This window comes from Eptesicus fuscus, chromosome 16 (assembly GCF_027574615.1).
Source record: "Eptesicus fuscus isolate TK198812 chromosome 16, DD_ASM_mEF_20220401, whole genome shotgun sequence".
Classification (NCBI taxonomy): domain Eukaryota; kingdom Metazoa; phylum Chordata; class Mammalia; order Chiroptera; family Vespertilionidae; genus Eptesicus; species Eptesicus fuscus.
This window is the reverse complement of record NC_072488.1, coordinates 47,769,161-47,791,847: the sequence shown is the minus strand read 5'-3', so window position 1 is coordinate 47,791,847 and position 22,687 is coordinate 47,769,161. Positions and strand designations below refer to the sequence as shown.

At 37.2% G+C, this 22,687-nt stretch overlaps 1 protein-coding gene and 1 pseudogene across 1 annotated transcript in view; one reads left to right on the top strand and one right to left on the bottom strand.

Annotated features, from left to right (window-relative positions):
• LRRTM4 (leucine rich repeat transmembrane neuronal 4) overlaps positions 1–22,687 on the top strand; it is a 733,064-nt gene that overhangs the window by 75,924 nt on the left and 634,453 nt on the right. The window lies entirely within an intron of this gene.
• On the bottom strand, positions 14,741–15,458 carry LOC103291496 (lysosomal-associated transmembrane protein 4A-like; annotated as a pseudogene).

Here is a 22,687-nt window from a genome sequence, read left to right as displayed (position 1 = left end):
ACTACACTTACACCTCCATCTAGAGATTCAGCTTTCATTTGAAGATTACACAGAAGACATGAATAAAAAGATGGGAAAAAGGAAAGAAGGTAGAGTTAAAAATATGCTAGAGATTTGCTGCCTGAGTGGTAGAAGAATCATGCCAGGTTCAAGGGTAAGAGAAGGTGTTTCACAGAAGCAGAGAAGATGATAAAAACAGACCTATTAGATAGATATGAAGCACTGTTATAAGTGTGTCATATGTGTTGACTCACATGATTTGCACAATAACCCTATGAGGCAAGTCTGCCTATTACAACCATTTTAGATATGAGGCCTAAGGAGATTGAATAATGTGTCCAGGCCCTGCAGATGTTAAGCAACCCAGACATCTCTTGAATCTGGGCACTAAAGCACTAACATCCATGGGCTTAATCATACTCAATTTTCTTAAAGAAGATGCTTGAGGCTTAAAACAAAAAAAATCAATGCCTGAAATATCTGAACAACATTTCTAAGCATAACTCAGTTAGGAATTGACCTATTTTGGCTTATCATCTGTGTGTGTGTGTGTGTGTGTGAGAGAGAGAGAGAGAGAGAGAGAGAGAGAGAGAGAGAGAGAGAGAGAGAGAGAGAGAAAGAGAGAGAGAGAAGGAGGGAGAGAGAGAGAGAGAAGGAGGGAGAGAGAGAGAGATGAGGTGCATATGCTGTGCACTTTAACATATTTAAAGCCTCTAAAATAGGGTAATAGAGGTAAATGACCTGACATGAGGGTTAGTGAAACTGATTCACTTTTCTGGTATTTTCTAACAGATAGAACGCTAGAGGTTGAAGAAGTTGTCAATAATCAGTCAATAGACACTCCAGTTTTTAGTCTAGTGATTATCATGTTTGGCTGAAATCAGTATTGAAAAATTGTTACTTTTTTTTTTACTTGATGTCTTGCAAATTATAACAGCAATATATGATTATTGCATGAAGTGAAATAATACATACAGAGAATTATCTATGGAAAAATATCACGTGCCTTTGTTATATCTCTTTATATCTGCTCCCATCCCTGTAATAGTCAACTTGTCAGCCTGGAGTCTGTCCTTCCACATAGTTCTTTATTAGAAATCTATATATATAAAAACCTAAGCAACCGTTAGGACCAAACGACCAGTTGACCGGTCACTATGACATGCACTGACCACCAGGGTGCAGACTCTCAATGCAGGAGCTGCCCCTTGGTGATCAGTGCACTCCCACAGCCAACTTCCCATAGCAGGGCAACCTCCCACGGTCCCTCCACCCCAGTCTGCTGGCCCTGATCGCCCCTATAGGGACTGGGTGAGATGGCCCAGATAGGCCCCATTTGCAGGCCAGACCAAGGGACCCCACCCATGCATGAATTCATGCAGTGGACCTCTAGTCTATGTATATATATAAAAGCCTAAGCAACTGTTAAGACCAGTGGACCACTTGACTGGTTGACTGGTTGCTATGATGCACATTGACCACCAGGGGGTTGACGCTCAATGCAGGAATTGCCCCCTGATGGTCAGTGCACTCCCACAGCCAACCTCCCCTGGCCAGCCAACCATCTGTGGTCCCTCCCTCCAGACTGGGCAAGACAGCCCCGATTGGCCCTGATTGCCAGCCAGGTCGTGGGACCCCACCCGTGCACGAATTCATGCACCGAGCCTCTAGTAACATAATAAAATGAAACCTCTATATGCATAAAAGCAAACAATTATATCACTACTATGAAAGATTTAACTTCAGAAATTATGAATTTTTTTCCTGAAAGTATAAAGGTTACATTTGTTGAGTAAATGGTCTCCTGGAAACTTTGTCACTATGTGCCTTGCTTGCTGTGTACCCACATGATCCATGTCTCCTGTAGGCGGACTGTATGTTGTGTCTATCCATGAGCATCAAACTGCAGTGTAAATGTTGTTCAAATGATTGGGTGTTATAGTAATAAGAAATACATTTAATTCTTAATTATCACCTTACTAAAGATTCTCAAATCTTTCTGTATCAACCTTATTTGAGAAGTATCTAATTAGCTTTTACTTACCTGTTTAAAAGGACTTCACAGGCATTTAATTTAATTTATTTAAACTAAACGCTTACGATGTGACAGATCTATCAGTCTGCTCCTGTCCATGTATCTCTTCCTTTTTTTCCACTTACTTACTATATTTTTTCTTAGGATTCAAACTAAGTAAGAGTCTTATTGTTGTTAATGTGCTGTTGCCTGATACTGCAGGAGTTATGGATCATATTGGTAAAGACATTTAATTTATTAATGAATCTATCAACAACTTTATATCAAATGTCTACATCTAAAAAGCTAGTATATTTTATATAAAATATTACAACACACAGCTGTGGCTCTGAAATATGTTTAAATTTATATTACATGTTTTTCTTCCATGGAACTTGGATGCCTCACATGTTATATGTTTCATATCCCAGGATCTCATTTAGCTCATGTAGTAGTAATTATAATAAGAATAACTAAGTAGCATTCTTATTGAGTGTCAGAAATTGATAAAGACAATTAAACTTATACATTTAGTTTAAGCATATGTTGCTTATGGGATTGCAAGGATTTTATTTATAATACCCAGTTTAATAAAAATAGCTATGCCCACAGTTCACTTACCCATCTGTATTTTCAAAGTATGCAAAAATAATCAATTGTGTATTGAGCCCCATGTAGATGTTGTATCTTCCATGAAACCTTTGTGTTATTTATTTATTTTTCTGGACAACTACCAAGATATCTAACTAATGGATCTGCATCCAGTCTGACCCCCTCCAATCTCTGTGACTCATTGGAGCAGGAGTCATCTTATATAAGTTCAAATATAATCAGTATATTTTCACTCTCTCTTGTGAAACCTTTCCAGAATGAAAAGAAAACAGCATAGCAGACAAAGCCCTGGCTGGACTGACTCCAACCTATTTCTGTATTCATCTAACACAACTTTCCATTTTCTCTTTCCACTGTAGTTATACTGCTCTTTGAGACTCTTTTATTAGACACAATCTCTCATGACATCAGGACTTTTTATCATGTTGCTATTTCTGCTAATAATAATAATTAGAAGAAGAAGGGGAATGGTATAAGTAGATGAATACAAATAGCTAATATGTACTGAGTGAGCCCTTACTATGTTCCAGAAGCTGATCAAAGCACACACGTTGTATAGACAAATCGTCACAATGGCCAATAGAGTAAGACTATTAACATGAACATCTAGAATGATCCTCCATACCCTATCCACAGAGTTAGAACCATTTGGTTCATCTGAGATCTCCACCTAAGTATCTCTTCTTTAGGAATATCTTCTTTGATGTCCTTGATTTGCATACACCTGAAAAGTCAGTGTTCTCCACGGGGCTTTAAATTCCAAGTGCTATGAGGGAGGAAAATGTCATTGATTGCTCACTATTAAAATCTCAGTTTCTCACAGGGCCTGGAACATGATATCAACACATATTTGTTCTATCAAGAATGCATATTTGATATGGGGGAAGTGTAAAGAACTTACACACATACTCAAACATTTTCAGATCTTCTGGCAACATTTATAACAGAAAGAACTGCTTAACACACATGCAGCTTTGAGAAAAGTCCCCTGGAAGGTGCTAATGTCATCACCATGCAATTGTTGTAGGAGGTATCAATTAGTCATACATTTTTGTTTCTGGAGGGAAAAATAGTTTTGAGTTGTGTTATATACAATTTCTTATTGCTTCATCCAAATACATGAAATGCAACCAATTATAAGACTCACCATTGTTTTACATATACTTCTTAGAAAATGAAAATACATGATACATACTTATCAGAATCTTGCATATTTTTCTTATCAAAGTAATGCACTTAGACTATCTAGACAATGTTATGTACTTTGACAAAAGGAAATATGTGTAAAATAAATTGCTTATGGTATTTCTAAAACCTCTTTATATCAGCACCTTGTTCTTCTGTACTGATTTTGATCCAGAGTCCTCTTTGATCTTGTACTTTCCTATCACATTGTTCTCTAGAACACTGAGAATGTTGGTTGTGCAGATTTTCTGAAGATGATACTTATTGTATCTGCTTCATTTTCTTGTCTTGTTTTGTTTTTTCAAGCCAATGACATAGCCTAAAGTCTTTTTAATGATATTTTCTTGTTTTTAACCAAAAGACAACTTCTAAATAATAGTCAGGACTCATATCCCTACTCCAAATGGATCTTGAATGTTTTATTGACTAAAACAGTTAACAGTCATAGTTTCTAGCTAAGCAACCTGAAATAACAAGTTTATACTTATTCAAGCAAGGACAATTATGTCCAACTTCTATTTAGTTGACTGTCATCAGATGTGAAAAATATGTGCTTTGAAGTCTCATTAAAATGTATTTAGTGATTATATACTGTCAAGTATGTGTCTAGCACCATGATAAATATTTGTTTTTTTTAGTCATTATTTTTCACAACTCGGGCCAGATTAGCTTATTATCTCCATTTTACATACGAGGGGAGAGGCTCAAAGAGAGAAAGAGTTTCAATGACTTGCCCCAGATAAAATAGCTACTGTAAAAGCTGATGATTAAACTTTATTTGTAGATGTGGAATAGCAAAATTAGGTGATTTTGAGCCATAAATGAGGTAATCCACTTAAAGTACTTAGCGCAACATTTGGAAAATAGTAAGTACCCAATACATATTAACTGTTCATATCATTCATTTGTTCAACAAGTATTTTTGAGCTCTTACATGGGATAGATTACTGTTCTAGGCAATGGATATAATTAAAAATGATAACAATAAAGCCTTAGTCATTTTTCTCCTGGGAATTTATTCTACTATATGTTAATAAAGATTTTCATTTTCAATACTAAGAACTTTGTTTAAATAAATTATACCAGATCATCTTCATTCAAAGTGAGATAGGGATGTTTAGACATTAAATAAACTTTCCCAACTTTATTAAAGTATACACATGTATTAACAAAGTCAGGTTTCTTGTAAACAATTTCAGCAGTTTTCGTTCATTGTGATGAAGGTTTTTGTAAGAATAAATAATGTAAGCAATTCCAACTCCTACAATTGTACAACAGTCCTCTTCATTGAGGAGAGTACCTCTTAATTTATGTATGAAATGGCCAAGCAAGGCTGTTCCATTAAATTGTTACACTCATTCCTGCAAAATAAAATCTGACTAAAAAAGAAAAACATATATAAATATGTTTCTAGGACATTTGAAACTATTCTTATCTAAGCAAAATTATTCCTAAACATAGTTTTGTGTTTTGAAAATAATATCTAACATAAGACACCACATCCATTAGAAATAAATTGTATTTTCACTGCCTTTGTAAGAATGAATTCAGTATGAGTTAATTAATTCATCACCACTGAATTAGTACTGATTTGCAAACTTAAAGACAGGAGTGGCTGAGTTTTATTATATTTGGCATTAGAATTCTCAGCACCGATGTTCCAAATAAAATTATTTTTGTAGCAAATATTTAATTCCTTAGTAAACACTGGGAAAATTATTTCTGATTTTTGTTCTTATTGGACTCCTGACTCCCATGCAGTGTTATCTCTCACATATTTTTTATACATTCTGGGGCCTGTTTGAAATATATTCAACTCCATCCTTCTCTCCTTTGCCAATACCATGAAAATTTAATTACTGTATGGCAGAATAACTTATTATTTGATAAGACACATATAACTTTCTGTATTAGATTTTCAGTATAACTTTTTTCTTTTTTTAAAAAAAAATCTTTATTGTTGAAAATATTATGTGTGTCCCCTTTCCCCTCCCCCACCTCCCATTGACCTCTTCTAGCCTGCCCCGGTACCCCACCCTAGGCCTTCACCACCCTATTGTCTATGTCCATGGGTTATAACTTTTAAGAGCACAATCTCTGGGATCTGCCATCTTGGTTCATTTTATACTAGTTGTGACATTTAAGATAATAGTCAAATATTTCTGGTCTCAATTGCTTTATCTATAAAATGCCAATAATAGTATTGCCCTCCATATAGTTTTGTTCTGAGGATTAAGTGAGATAATGCATGTAAAATAAAACAGTACTAGCCTTTAGATAGTGCTATTGTTGTCATTATTACTTTTGCTATGTCAAGGAAGATGTATATTTTTAACATACTAAGACTGTTGAAATCCCAATATAGTTCTGTTTGAATTGTGATTGCCCTTGCATTAAATTTAGGGAGTAAAATTTGGAAATAGTGATCTTCAGGATAATATATGTTCTTATGCAGTAGCTTCCTTCCTTCTTTCCTCCCTCCCTCCCTCCCTCCCTCCCTCCCCTCCCTCCCCTCTTTCCCCTCTTCCCTCTTTCCCTCCCTCCCTCCCTCCCTCCCTCTTTTCTTTTTTCTTTTTTCTTTCTTTCTTTCTTTCTTTCTTTCTTTCTTTCTTTCTTTCTTTCTTTCTTTCTTTCTTTTCTTTCTTCTTTCCTTCTTTCCTTCCTTCCTTCCTTCCTTCCTTCCTTCCTTCCTTCCTTCCTTCCTTTCTTCCTTCCTTCATTCCTTCCTCAAAGATGGTTAGTTTTTTCTGAAGCTCCTGAATTTAATGAAGATTTTTCGTATTTCTTGATAGATAATAGAAAAAATACTAAAGCGATGATTATTTCCATATTTGATCATATTTGGTTTTATTCCATAACATGAAGAGATGGCAAAAAAAGGGGGGGGAGAGCTTTAAAAAATGAGGTTAGCATTGTAAATCCTTGGACATAGGACTACTGTTAGCTTAAACTAGCAAATTTTCTATAATTTTTCAACACCCTCAATTTGGTACTGATTTTATTGCCCTTTCATAGATATATCATCTTAAGCTTAAAAAGGTCAGATAATTTCAGCTTCACGTCACTTTAGCCTGAATCTGATGATCGTGAACTTAACATTGCTCTGTTTTATCTCCTTGTTCTCTACAGAACTTAAAAGAACAGTTGAAGTTATTCTGTTTCATATAACCTAAAGAATAAGATTATTCCTTAACTTCTAATTGGCAGGATAATTTGGTTTACTTTTGTTATTAATTCCTAGTTATATTGCATTATGCCCACATAACAGGGTCTCTATATTTTATGCTTTTGAGAAAGTTTTGAGATATGTCCTTGCTATAAATGAGACCTGCTTTTATAAAATGGTCAATGCTTCAAAGAAGAATTTTCTATATAAGGGGTTCAGAGTTTTATAAGTCTTTGTCTTTACCTATAAGAGTAACAACCTTTATTTTTTTAAAAGGTTTTTGTTAACTTTTATTTTTCTAATGCTGATTATAAAGGTAGAAAAGTAGCTTTTAGATTTCAGTGTATATTTTATATCTACCCTACCTACAAAATAAGCATTTTAAAATGTTTTAAATTCACATTACTACTCATATTAACCTTTTGTACTCGGATGTCGAGTGTGACTCGACACGGTTAGCATTAGAAAAAAGGAATCGAGAAAAAAGCAAGAGAGTGCAAAGGGTTAATACTATTAATTTCATTCTTGTATAATCTACTAGAGGCCTGGTGCATGAAATTCGTGCATGGGGGGGTGTCCCTCATCCCAGCCTGCACCCTCTCCAATCTGGGACCCCTCGAGGGATGTCCAACTGCCAGTTTAAGCCCAATCCTACTGGGATCGGGCCTAAATGGACAGTCGGACATCCCTCTCACAATCCAGGAATGCTGGCTCCCAACTGCTTGCCTGCCTGCCTTCCTGATTGTCCCTAACCACTTCTGCCTGCCAGCCTGATCACCCCCTAACCACTCCCCTGACAGCCTGATTGCCCCTAACTGCCCTCCCCTGCAGGCCTGGTCACCCCTAACTCCCCTCCCCTGCTGGCCTGATCACCCATAACTGCCCTCCCTTCCAGGCCTGGTCTCTCCCAACTGCCCTCCCCTGATGGCCAGCTTGTGGTGGCCATTCTTGTGTCCACATAGGGGCAGGATCTTTGACCACATAGGGGTAGCCATCTTGTGTGTTGTACTGATTTTATTGCTCTTATTCCTTAGGTCAATTTGCATATTACTCTTTTATTAGATAGGATAGAGGCCTGGTGCACGGGTTCAGGCTGGCTGGTTTGTCCTGAAGGGTGTCCCTGATCAGAGTGGGGGTTCCCTTGGGGCATGGGGTGGCCTGGGCGAGGGGCCTGGGATCTGGTATTTATTTATCTTCTATAATTGAAACTTTGTAGCCTTGAGTGGAGGCCAAGGCAGGCCAGGGTGTGCAGAAAGCTTGGCTTCCTCCATTGCGGGGGAAACCCAAGCTTCCTGCTCGCTCCGTGGCTGCAGCCATCTTGGTTGGGTTAATTTGCATACTTGCTCCTGATTGGCTAGTGGGCGTGGCTTGTGGGTGTAGCGGAGAGATGGTTAATTTGCATATTACTCTTTTATTAGATAGGATGTCAAGATTATTTTTGTCATTTTTATCCAATGCTATAACAATATTTACCACTGTAATATAGAGCATAAATTTTGTTCATTTCATAGTTTGGCAATGTACTTTGTATATATTTTATATAAACTCTGTATGACTATTCACAGGCTCTGAAACAAGAATATACTCATTACAATATTGTGATCTAGCTCTCTTTAATTTAAAGAAACTCAGTAAAAGATTATATTTATACAATAATTGACCTCTATTTCAAGAATTGAAATCTGTAGAACAGCTTGATAATACTTTTCCTATACCTATATAGTAGCTATACTTATATAATACTCTTGATTATTTATGATTGTTTAATAATCCCTACATAGATTCTCCTCTGATCCCACTGGAGGGAATTAAAAGGAAACTAGTATATTATGAATGCTCAGTAAATATATTGTTATTTATTTCATTGTTATATTCAGGGGAGAAACTATTTAAAAAGGGACAGAGATAATATTAAATTGTCCATAGAACCAAAAAAAAATTCTAAAATAAATATTCTGGCCCATGTTTTCTATCAAACATGAGTCAATTAATTTTAGAATTGCACTTTTTATGTTCTTTTTAATCACTGTGATAACTTTACAAGAGCAATGTTAATGTTTTACATTTATCTAGTGAGCTAAATGCCCCTATTAGAAGTATTATTTTTTCCAATTCAATGAGTTTTCATTTTTTTTAATATGAAAAGGTTATGCCCCAATTTCCTCAAAGTAGCTTGGTTATTTTTTAATATATTTCTTTTTAAATATTAGGTGTAATAGCTCTAAAACCATGGCTTAAAAAGTCAGTGGGGTTGAGATAATACAATTACCTTGTTTTCTTGCATGAGTCAACAAATAGAGTTCATTAGAAGGTTGAATCTCTGTATAATAAGAAGCTGCTGTGAAAGGCAAACCATATTTAATATTTCTCATGCTTGCCTGCTTAGAAGGGCATATTTAATAAACTCAAGTTTTCATATTTAAAATATCATGAGATTTCTAATTTCTATAACTATCCTAAATATCTTGCTTGATCAAAATTTATAAAAATGATCATATTTAGCCAACTGAAACTGTAATAGGCCAGTATTATAGAAAGTTCATCTTAACTAAAAGTGATACTTTGAGGAAAATTATTATACCCTGAGTTCTTCTAATCAGATCACTGTCAAAACATATAATTATAATTTTTATTTTGTTCCTATAAAACAAACATATGAGTCATTAGTATAGATCAATTATTTATTTTAATATATAAGATGCCATATTTTGTGTGGATTCTCAGCTGAATGAAAAATACCCTTTGTTTTTAGATGTACAAGAACTGTTTGAAGTTACATGAAGTGTATGTCCTTAAACTTTGTTTGCTATTTTAAAAGTTTAGAGAAAAGGATGACAAATGATTTGTCTATACAAATAATATATTACCTTTGTACCTAATCTTGGTAGGATTGAGGCACAACCTTTATACTTCTCTTGTATTATATTTCAACATCTAAAGATTATATATTGTGACTTACTCATTTAGTCCATCTGAAACTTTCTGGAATTTTTTTGTTTGTTTAGATGCATGTTAATTCTGGAGGTAATGATTTCTACAACAATTTAATCTCTCTTCCCTTTGTTTTAACCTTACTTTCTCCTAACACAAGGTGTGACTCCTAATATTGTTTTTATTTTTGGCATTATATAATTATATAAAATCAATTATATTAAGAATATAATATCATGAGATATTATATATATAGAAATAAACTAATGATATTGATATAACTATCTAACAAACAGCGTTGATTGTCCAAGATGGATGACTTTTCTATTTTCAGAACTCTAGTCATTATTCGACCAGCATCATTGATATCACCTTGAGGCCAGGGCATATGTCATGGTCTACATTGTAATTCTACCACTTTGCAACATACTTGACTTTATGAGATGGTGTATATAGCTGCTGAAAGATTTTCATTCCTACTCTCGGCATTCTTTCTGGTAGTAGTCCATAAAAATACACAGAATCTTTTCATCACACTGAAGGACAATTCAATAACGTTAGTATTGCTTTTGATATCTTTCCTTCAACACTCTATCTTGTTTGAAATTATCAATGCCTCTCCTAATCACATATATTACCACATAAATAGAGATTCAAAACTACTTAGGAAGATATATTAATGCAGTGAAAATAATGAAATAAAAAATTAATGAGGGCATGAATCAAACATCTTTCTGATATTTTTATTGGTCATTGATTTCCCCCAACTTCCCCATGATTAATAGCTTTGCAATTAAACAAGTTTTGTGTTTATTGTTTTATCGTTTATTGTTGTATCCCCATAATCCTAATATATAAAGTGGATATTTATGATTTTTACATTAGAAATCACAGACTATGCATAGACAGGTATTTGACCTAAGAATATTCACCCAAGCAATTTGATTAAGAACTGGTTAAATAATAAAACTTAAAAACATATCTTATGATGCAATTTCTTTTCATGAGTTGTAGATATATCTTCAATTCTTCTAATTACTTGGATTCAAGCCTTCAACATCAATGATAAGCTCACAGGAATCTCAAAATTAGAATCAGGACAGCTGATAAAGAAAATGGCCATTTTAAGTGTAAATTAGCATTTCTCAAATAAGAGCCATTTTGCAACTGCCCCTCCCCCCCATCCCACTCCCCAGGGTACCTTTGACAATGTCTGGAAACATTTTTGATTGTCACAACTTGGAGTGGATAGAGATCAGGGATGCTGCTAAACATTTTACAATGCACAATAGAGCCCATCATAACAAAAACTTATTTATCTCAAAATTTCAATAGTGCCAACACTGAGAATCTCTAAAACCAGAGGTCCAGGTCTATTGAGATAGGAGGAGGACAAAAAACACGCCGTCAATTTAGGTTCAGTTTATATATTCACTCACCACCATGCTTATCATTCCCTGTGCTCATGAATATATACTATGATTTTTAGAAGTAGAGTTGCTTTGAGAATAGTTGAGTTTAATTCCTGATTTTACCACTTATTGGTTATAACCTTGGGCAAGTTACTTAAACTCTACCTTTATAATGGAATATTATAGTAATGATTTATAGTTGTGGAGTTGTTTTGAAGGTAAATGGACTCAAAGGACTGAACACCTAACTTGGAGAGTAAGTAATCCATGGCACCTATCATGATAATATTGTGCACCACTGTTTATGAAGATATATAGATTGTGGTGCAAAAAATATTTAACTTTTTTCATAGCTCTAATTAATTTCTGCCATTGGTATTTTTTTAGCCTGGTATAAAATATAACTAGTCAATTGTTGGGAAACACAATTAATTCACTAGTTTCTTAACACAGTAAGAGTCATTGTGTTCTCTTTGCATTGCTGAAGTTGTATTTATGTTTCTGATACTCATCAAAGCTAATGTAAAGTGGGTGGGTTCTTAGTCACTATTGGCCTATTTTGATATCTTTTGAAACTTTATTTCCCTCATTCCCTTTAGCAACAGCTATACTCCTCTGGCATTTGGAAGACATTTTTTTTTTTTTTCTAATTTGGGCCCAGATAGTGTCCACACAGTTCACTCTGCCTGTTTGATGTCCAGTCCTTATGTCACTCTCTGCAGCTCTATGTCTGCCATAGGGAACATTTGGATATTATCCTATACCACTTTGGCTCTGTGGCATGCTCAGGAGGATAATCTCACATCTAAACACTAGACAATTTTGTATAACTTTATTGCTATGGCAATACAGGTACAGAGAACTCTAGAACCAGATTCTCAAGCAGCCCATGAAAGGAGGCTAAAGTAATTCTCTGTTCTAGAATCCCAAAACTTATCAATGGCTTTTACTGATCTTCCATGAAACTCAGACAAAGGTGCAATTGCAACATAGAAAGCCATTTCTCAGGGAGCATTTCCAAAGTCTACTTGATTGTTTTGTTCTTTTCTCTGATGCCCCTCATGTCTCAGCTCAAATGTGGGCACAAAGGATTATATACCCTTTCTGTAGCATCACAGTGGCTTGGAAATTTTCCTTTCAATACTTTTGTTTATATTAGGATTTCAGCTTTGGAAAATCCAAAAGCCTTCCTGTCTTTTTAAATTTTTTTATTATTATTATTTCCACTACTAGAGGCCTGGTACACAAAATTTGTGCATGGATAGGGTCCCTAGGCCTGGCCAGCGATCAGGGCCTATCAGAGCCTTCTGGCTGCTGGCCAGGGCCTTCCTTTGTTCCGCGCCGCCCCCTGGTGGTCACCACACTTCGTAGTGAGTGGTTGAACTACCGAGGGGATAATTTGCATATTAGCCTTTTATTATATAGGATGGTTTCCCTTAATTGATGGCAAAATGGCTGAAGGTCATCAATGAAGAATTAAAAATGGATAGGTAAACTAGCCAAATAATTACCTAATCAGTACATAATCTCCCTTTATTTAACCTACACTCCAGTTCATAATGAGATTATTTTATAGGTAGCATTTGGATTTTAGAAATCCAGGCAGTCTAACATTTATTAACAATAGTGTGAGGCTGAGTTGGAAGGTTATATTCCTTTTGGCTCAGCAACCTGTTCTGATTTCACCATAGCATTACTGTTTCTCTTTGATCCTTCTCAGTTCTGCTTTTTTCCAATAAAATATTATAGCTTTCAACACATCTATTTTTCTCATACTTCACTCATATCTTTCTGTTCATCTATTTTATCCTATTCTCATTCTTAGGGTAACGAATGGGGAGGTCTTTCTTCCTGAGTCTTTCTACAAGGCAGCAATCTTCAAATGATTGCATGTCTTTCCCTGTCATGTAGGAAGGCTCTGGAGTTCCAAAGACATGGTAGATTTAAGGGATTTAATTTCCAAATCCACAGGTACTATTTTCTAAAACTAGTTTGCCTGAGAACTGTCTAATGGCACAGATTTTATTTTCCTACTTCCTCTTTCACAATCACCCCTCACCTGTTTCACAGAGGAAGGATGTAACTTTCACTCAGCTACCATCTTTCCACTGACAGGAGCTATAAAAATCTAGTACCAAACAAAGAGGCAATTGAAAAATGTTTTCTTCCTCAAGGATGGTTGCATGAGCAAAGCCAACAAAGTGTTAACAGTATTAAAGGGACAGAACCTTATTTCATCCTAACTGCATAGATCTTACTTATATCTGAAATGAAAGTGACTTTGCTCCTTTCAATACTTCTTACCAACACTTTATTTGTTTTGTTTTTTAATTTTGAGATTTATTAAAGTATATTATCACACAAATGGAAACACATACAAATTAGAAACATGCAACCATCATCTTCCACAATCAAGCTGAAATATTTTTCCTATTTTCATAGCTGAAAACTAACCTTCAGATCTTGTATCTCTGAATATTTATGCATTGAATATTTTATTTATTCTTCCTGAAAATATCCAGGGCAGCAAATAACTAAAATGCAAACTATTATATATAGAAATTGAAGAGTTAAAAAAAAAGCTCAGCTTGCATGGCTCAGTGGTTGAGTGTCTGACCTATGAACCACGAGGTCAAGGTTCAATTTCCAGTCAGGGCACATGCCCATGTTGCAGGCTCAATCCCCAGTAGGGGCAGGAGTTAGCTGATCAATGATTTTTCTCTCTTCTATAATATTTCTATCTCTCTCTCCCTTTTCCTTCTTCTCTGAAGTCAATAAAGATATATTTAAAAATATAAAATGTATAGAGAACACCCCTTCCAAATCCCAATTAAAGGCAAGCAATGACACTTAGCTCTTGCTTAACTTATATTGTCTTCAAAAACTACTAACATATAATAGACATAACAAAACAACCTGACTTTTAATAGATGTCCATAAAGCTTGTTAGGGTTTAAAAATAAGTGCATAAACAAAGGAAAATATAGTTTATATTAAATAAGTTTGAAGATGCCTGTGTTGTAGCATTCTGTAAAACTAGTGGCCTGGTGTATGAAATTCATGCACTCAGGGGGTTGGGGGTGGGGGGCTGTCCCTCAGCCCAGCCTGTGCTCTCTTGCAGTCGGACCTCCTTAGCACTGCCGCGAAGGCTGGAGAGGCTCCCACCACTGCCACTGCACTTGCCAGCCATTAGCCTGGCTTCTGCCTGAGTGGCGCTCCCCCCCTAACCCCCCCTCCCGTGGGAGCGCACTCACCAGCAGGGGGCAGCTCCTGCGTTGAGCATCTGCCCCCTGGTGGTCAGTGCGCATCATAGTAACTAGTTGTTCCACAGTTCAGTTGATTTGCATATTATCCTTTTATTATATAGGATAAACAAGACAAAAATCTGGTATAGGATTTATTGACAAAGGCAGGATGTCTTCAAGGAGGTATGTAGGAGGCAGTTGGTTCTTTTTCAGGCATCTTCACCGCCATTTCATAAGTTGGCAAAACACACTGTGGAGGTGATTCAAAGACAGGGCACACAGAAATATCTGGTGTGTTTCTATTTTTGATGTATTTATAGCAGGTCCATACATAGTTGATTAGATAAATCTTAAAAATTATGAATAAGGCAAAGAACACAAGAACAATGAACAGGGCACAGCTGGAGTCCAAAGCCCAGAGGTCATCTTTATGAGGAAAATCAGGTAATTGATCCAGATATTCTTTAATTGTTGGCAAATATGTGAGAGAACTGATAGTAACCAGACAACTAAGGATGAAGTGAAAAAGCCAGCAATAGAAGAATGGAATAAACCAACCCACTTGATAAGAAAATGCTCCATATACCAGCATTGAACTGATTTATAAACATAAGAACAGAGACACAAAATCAACACAGCCATTATCTGACATTCTCTTACATGAGCAGTAATTGTCAATGACTTCATACTGAATGTTGACGGATGTCATTGAGTTTGGATGAGTTTCCTCCACAATCAGCAAAATTTCCATCAACAGGTTTACCATCATGTACCCAGGTCCCCAGGATGATTATCCGGGTGTGGACGTGGCAACAGCCACAATGCTGGGAGCTGTAGAACCGGTCTCTGTGACTCTGCTTGAAAGTCACAGACACCATTGGGAATCTCCAGGGCCTTGTATTTGGCCAGGACCCTGGACAAAGGCTTTCTGCCCAGAGGTTAAAGCCAACCAGCTCTGTCACTGTGTCCAAAACCAAACGTTGGGTCTTTAAGCTCACCCCTAGCCCGGGTCCCAGCCAGCTACTTCGCACATGTGCACTGAAGGCCAAGTGCTACCTCAGTTTACCCTTCCTCTTCCACCTCCACCCCACCCACACAGGCCAATAGAAGAGCGGAAAGCTGGATAGACTCAATCCCTGATTGGAAAAACTTGGAGATTGACAAAAAGTCACATCCAATCAGAAATGCAACTCGCCTCAGATCTTAAGTGTGGGAAAGGGCTGGCTTGGAGGTCTAGAATAGTTGGGTTTGTGCGTAGACTGGTAGGTAACCATCTCAGAGACAAGAAGGCAAGGAAAAAGGCACTTAATAGGAAAAGGGAGAGACGGGATGGGTAGCTGGCAGAGAAGGCCAAAGGACTTCTGAATGATGTCTTTGCCATATACTGCTTTGTAGGCATCATGGGAAGGTGGATGCTAATACTTTTATATATATTATGTATATGTACATATCTATACACATGTAACACATATATATGCCAAATATGCATTTATCTCTTAATCTCTCGGTCTACCAATGGAAGAATTAGCATTCACACAGAGAAGGTTGTGACAATGGTATAAGCCATATGTTGATTTTCACTTAAAAATAGTTGTACTTTTCCTGAGAGAAACCTATTTCGTGCAGCGGGCCTCTAGTTTGAATATGAAATAATCTTACACGTCAACTTAAAATGTGTAAAAGGCTTCCCGGGCAGTGTGCTCAATGGTTGAGTGTTGACCTATGAACCAGGAGGCTATGGGGTTTGATTCTGGTCAGAGCACATGCCCAGGTCTAAGCTCTATCCTTGGTAGGGGGTATGTAGGAGGGAGCTGGTCAATGATTCTGTCTCTGTCTCATCATTGATATTTCTCTCTCTAACTCTTCCTTCCTCTCTGAAATCAATAAAAATACATTTTTTGAAAAAATGTGCAAGAGATTACCTAATTTTCAAATCCTTATATGGGCCATATGATTAACACTTTTGAAGGCCAATGCTTTACAAAATTCTAAAATATCACCAGAATAAACTGGAAATATTTAGCAGTTTTAGTAGCTTTCTGCAAGCAATTCTTTTTGTTGTTGTTGTTAATCCTCACCTGAGTATCTTTTTCCATTGACTTTTAGAGAGAGTGGAAGGGAGGGGAAGAGACAGAGAAAAATATCTATGTGAGAGAGGCACATTGATTGGTTGCCTTCTGCATGCCTCTCAACCACGGCCAGGGATTGAGCCTGCAATCCAAGCTCAATTGAGTATTCTTGGAATTTTCACATACAAATTGAAAAGTTGTAATTATGAAAGTAGTCTTCCCATTTGCTTCCCCTTGAAGCAAATCAACCTGAGACCCTTTAGACCAAGGGACAATGCTCTATCCACTAATCAAAACTGGCTAGGGCAAGCCATTCTTAATGTAAGTGACAAACTGCAGGCTGGTCCTACCTTATAACAAAAATTAAACAAAGTCTTCACCTGAATTGATTTACCTTCATTGAGTATTTTTGGAATTTTCACATACAAATTGAAAAGTTCATCTGCACTTGAAACCTTGCAGTGGTAGTTTGAATAAATGTGTACAAAGAGTAATAGGGGGCAGAATGTGTTTTTTTAAAATAGAAATGAGTATTTTATATTAAAATTAAATCTTAGACTCTTTTATATAACTCCCAATATGTTTGATTTACAATTTCAAAGACAGGTAGGTAAGAAGATAGGTAGAAGATAGATAATAAATGGAGAATAGTAACTAGGGTAAAGCAGAACGTTAATCAAATATTTCAAAACATTGGAACTGCATTAATACTACATATAAATTAGTAAGTACATTTGCTTCTTAATAAAATAAATGTTTCCTCATCTGTGCCAAAACATTTAATAATATTTTATTTCATACTTAATATTTTAAACAAGGTTTCATTTGTCATTTTGAAGAAGACACAGCAGAAAATAATGAGATTTCTAGACCCAGAATCTGGACTCTTTTTCCCCCATTATATCTTATATTTTAAGTTAAAAATAAAATGCTTAGTTGAGATGTTTAATATAATAGTGATAAGATAGCTGGGGAACAAGGTAAGATATAATGGATGTATCTAATGCCATTAAGCCCCCAGTCTATAGTAGTGTACTGTAATAATGAATTGCTGAAAATTTTCATGAAATCGAAGTATTACCTTACAATATCCTAGAAGTACAGGATGGTTTTACAGAATATTGTAGAACTCCCGAAGAGGAGCATCTACCAGCATCAGTGATCCAGAAGAGTCCATGTGAAAGTATCCAGTAAAACTGTGTTCTGCTGTTGAAGAGGTATTTGCCACATGTGAGAATGTTGGGAGACATTAAAAAACAAAATTTCTGAATGGAAAAGTACATTGTACAAGAAATATTGATTTATTTGAGAAATTCTAAGCAATTTAGTGTGCCAAGGGAGGGGGTGTATATTTATGTAGCACAGACTTGGACAGAGTTAGGGAAGGCTTAAGGATAAAGTTCTCAAGGTGTTAGACAAAGCAATTAAAATTCATTTCAAAAATACTGGAACATCATTGAAATATTTCAAGCAGGGAGATGATATTATAATTTATATTTTGTAAAAATTACAATATTAGTATGAGGAGGGATGGGTCTGCATTATGGAAAGAAAGGACAGCTGGGAGAGGTAATAGCTCAACTAAAGCAGTGACCACAGGAGGAGAGAAAATGTGCATAAGTTGTAATTATGAAAGTAGTCTTCGCATTTAATAATTCAGTAAATGTTAGGTTAAGCGAGAAGGAGCTAAAATGACTCCTACAGCATTGGTGAATAGGTATAAGATTATGTTAATGTTACACACTAAAATACAGAACATAAGAAATAAAACATGCTTTGGGGGCAAAACAGTGAGCTCACTTTTAAATGCATAATTTATGACATTACAAAGAATACACAGATGGAGGGAGGTAACCGTTTAATTGGAAATATTGCTGAATATCAGAAGGAAGGTTTGTATTTTGAATAACTCATGCAGTACATGATCAACATTTACCTACGTTGTAAAGGACAGAAACCTAAGTCAAACTCATGTAGAAAAGAATAATTTAATCTTATATGATACTAGTGACCTGGTGCACAAAATTCATGAACATTAAAAAGGGATTAATTAGAGGAAATAATTTAATATTGCTATTTGCCCTTTCTCTATAATAGAAGTGTCAAAGATGAAAGAAAATTAGTAAAATGTATATGAAAACCTTCCTCCTGTCAGAATCTGGGGCTCACCATGGGACCCAGAGTCAAGTCCCCGCCCACCCACATGCACCTCAAAATCATGTGAGACCCAGACCCAGCTGGCCCGCCACCCACATTGGGCTAGATCCAGACCCAGCCAGTCCCACCCTTGTCAAGCCCTGCTGAGCATGGAGCGTAGCCTCAGGTCCCTTGGCCCAGCGCCAGGACGCAGGGCATGGCCTGAGGACCCCCAGCCCAAACCAGGGCTGGGGGGCGTGCCTTGAGGTCTTCTGTCAAGCCTCACTGGGTGGGGGGCATGGCCAGAGGGCCCCTGTCAAGCCCAGCCAGGCAGGGGGGGCGCAGCCTCAGGTCCCCTGGCCCAGTGCTGAGGCGGGGGGCACGGCCTGAGGTCCCCTGTTAAGCCTCGCTGGGCAGGGGGTGCGGTCTGAGGTCCCCCAGCCTGGTGCCGGTGGGGGGGGGGGCGAGGCCTGAAGTCCTCTGTCAAGCCCCACCTGGTGGGAGGAGCAGCCTGAGATTCCCTAGCCCAGCACCAGGATGGGAAGCTTACCTTGAGGTCCTCTGTCAAGCCCTGCTGGGTGGGGGGCACAGCCTAAGGTCCCCTGTCAAGCCCCACGGGGGCGGGGGAGGGCGTAGCCTCAGGTCCCTGCTGATTGCTTGTTAAGTCTCTTTATGGGAAGTTGGCCTCAGCTGTGGGTGCAGCCATCTTTGTGATGAAGTGATGGTCAATTACCATATTCCCTCTTTATTAGATAGGTTATAGGGCTACTTTCATGTAGACATTTATTTAGAGTACCAAAAGATCATGTCTCTGTTTTTCCTCGGGTTTGGCCCATTCCAGGGTACATTTGAAGGCTGTCATCTGCTACAGGCTTCTCTTAACAATTATTTTTGTTAGAACCCATATTTTCATGTCACCAAAACCTACACAAGATAAAATGATTTTCTTTTCCAAAAACCTCCACCAAACAGCTCACAACTTCTTTATTGAGAATGGGTTGCTTGCTCTTTCCTGAACTGAACCTGGGCAGGATACCGGATTTGCTGACTGTCATAGCCTAATCCTGCCTCTTTGGAGCTACATGGAGCATCACTTGGGCCAAGAGCAGAGAAGGTGACAGTTCTGCCATGAAAAATTTGAATATGTTACCAATGAAGGGAAATGGAATGCTCATCAGGCAAAAACATGAACCCAAAGGGGAAAATATTGAAAAATATCCATTAGGCATATCAAAACCACACGTTTGGAAGCAGATTACCTTAGATAGTGTTATAGGAGGGAAAAGACAAAATCTTGTGATCTTTTAAGAAAACTACAGTGTTGAAGGAGTCCATAGTGAGTGAAGGTGTGGCAAAGACTTTTTGAATGAAAGGGAATATTGTAATTCTTAGATCATTTTCCTGGATCATAAATGGTTTCTCATAATCTATTATTACATATCTAGAATTGTTCTTTAATGCTTTACTTCACACTTGCCCACTTAGGAGCTCAGTTGCCATTTGTCATACCCCACACAGCTTCATGGTTCTCTCTGCACTTCACTCCCACTGACTCAGCATTCTTTTGCCTAGAAGAGCTTGGATAATTTATTGTGCACTCCTACTTTGATGTTATTTATAAGAATCTTTAAATAAAATTACTGTCAAACCTGAGAATGACATTGTTAAACTTACCCACCCAGTAGATAATTAATGTAGTTCTGTTCTTATTCTTCTAATTATGAATATTCCTTATCCATGATAATATCTATATTAATAAAAGGATAATATGCTAATTAGACCAGGAGATATTCTGCGAGACTCTCTGGACAGCCTTCCAGACAAAAGTCATGGAGGTGGGGCTGAAGCAGAGGCAGTTAGGGGTGATCAGGCCAGCAGGGCAAGGCAGTTGGGGGCAAGCAGGCCAGCAGGGGGGGCAGTTGGGGGTGAGCAGGCTGGCAGGGGGGGCAGTGGGGGTGAGCAGGCTGGTGGGGTGGCATTTGGGGGTGAGCAGGCTGGCTGGGGGGGCAGTTGGGGGTGAGCAGGCTGGCTGGGGGGGCAGTTGGGGGTGATCAGGCTGGCAGGCAGAGTGGTTAGGGGCAATCAGGCAGGCAGGCAGGTGAGCAGTTAGCAGTTAGGAGCCAGTGGTCCCGGATTGTGAGAGGATGTCCGACTGCCGGTGTAGGCCCGACCCCTGTGGGATCGGGCCTAACCGGCAGTCGGACATCCCCTGATGGGTCCCTGATTGGAGAGGGTGCAGGCTGGACTGAGGGACATGTCCCCAGTGCACGAATTTCATGCACTGGGCCACTAGTATATTTGTGAAGCAACACACTATGTGCTTAAAAGTACACTAGTGTCTTGGGCCATACTGATGAGTTCAAAGACATTAAAGTAATCCTACTTAATCACAAAGCAGTTAAATTTTATTTGCTTTTTTAAGAGCATTAATGATGAAACTGCTTAAGAGCATGCATTAGCTATGTTCACTGTTTACAGTTGTGATTCTTCCTTTAATGAAAGACTTTACCTATCCAACTTCAAGTTTTTGTCCCAGTTTTAAATACTCATCCAATTGATACTGAAATTATTTTAAACTTGTTCCTGAAAAATCTAAAAACATTTCCTAGAATTATTACTAAGAAAGGGAAAAGGAAATATTTTACTGTAGGTTGAGTCCACACTTACATTATTTGAGTGATTCCCAAATGTCAAGTTATGGACTGGGGCCAGCCTCCTGATGGCAGTATTAGCAGGCCAAGGTGAAATGATAAAAATAAGGACAGTTTAACAAAAACTCACTGATTTAATTGAAAGGTCTATTCTTATGTCTTTTGTGTGTCTGTGCACATGTGTGTGTGTATGTGTGTTAATATATATCCTTTTTTTGCTGATGATGTGGTTATTGAATAAGTAATGTGGGCATTTTTAATATCCATAGTTGGCAAGTCAAAAAGTTGGAAAATGTATGCTTGTCTTCCTTACTTTTTAAACATTATATGGTTTGTAAGATTCTAAATATTAATAACATTGATTTATATGCCAACAAGCCAATAATTTAATCTGCTCAACTGAGTTTTGGTTTCAGGATCTTAGTAAAAATTACATAACCCCAACACAGTGCATTCTTCCTATTTTTCTCTCCCCATGGCAGACTGACAGTCACATCATATAATCTGAGGTGAAAATATATGTTAAGTCAACAGGTCAACTACATAGTGCTTCATATAGACCATATCAAAAACACAACTTAATTATCTCACAATACTCTAATAATTTTAACTTCAAATAAACAATAAAGGATAATTTTCTCTGTATTCTATGTTGACAGATTATTGCTGCATGTATTATTGAAAATGTGTGTTGTTGTTTTTTTTCATTTTAATACGAATGTTCCCAAGGGAAAATTATTTCATTGCTAAATGCCTTAGTTAATAACAGATAATACATATGAAAATCTGTGTAAAGTAGGGATAAATGACTTGATGGTATTTTATTATTTATTAAATATCTCTTAGATAAAAGAAGGTCCCAAACACTTGGCTTGGTGCTAGAAATAAATAAAATCATCCACACCCCCTGTCCCTATGAGGTTAAGGAATAATGGGGGTAGTAAACATCCATCAGTAGTCTTACAAGTTAATAAAAATTTATTATTTTGAAAACAGAGAATATGTATGTACACATATATTCATTTACATTCTAGAATATGGCGGAGGTGAAGGCCTTGAAACTTTAGGGGAACAGGTTAATGTGAAAGGCTACAATGAAAGGTTGGTAAAGATAATTCAATGATTCTAGGAGAAAAGGGAAGCCTATAAATGTTTTACCTGAATACCATTATCCGATTAACATGATACATTTATTGTTCTCACTGAATGCAGACAGGGGACTGTAGGGGAGCCACAGGGCTGCACATGGGTAAGTGATTTAGATCT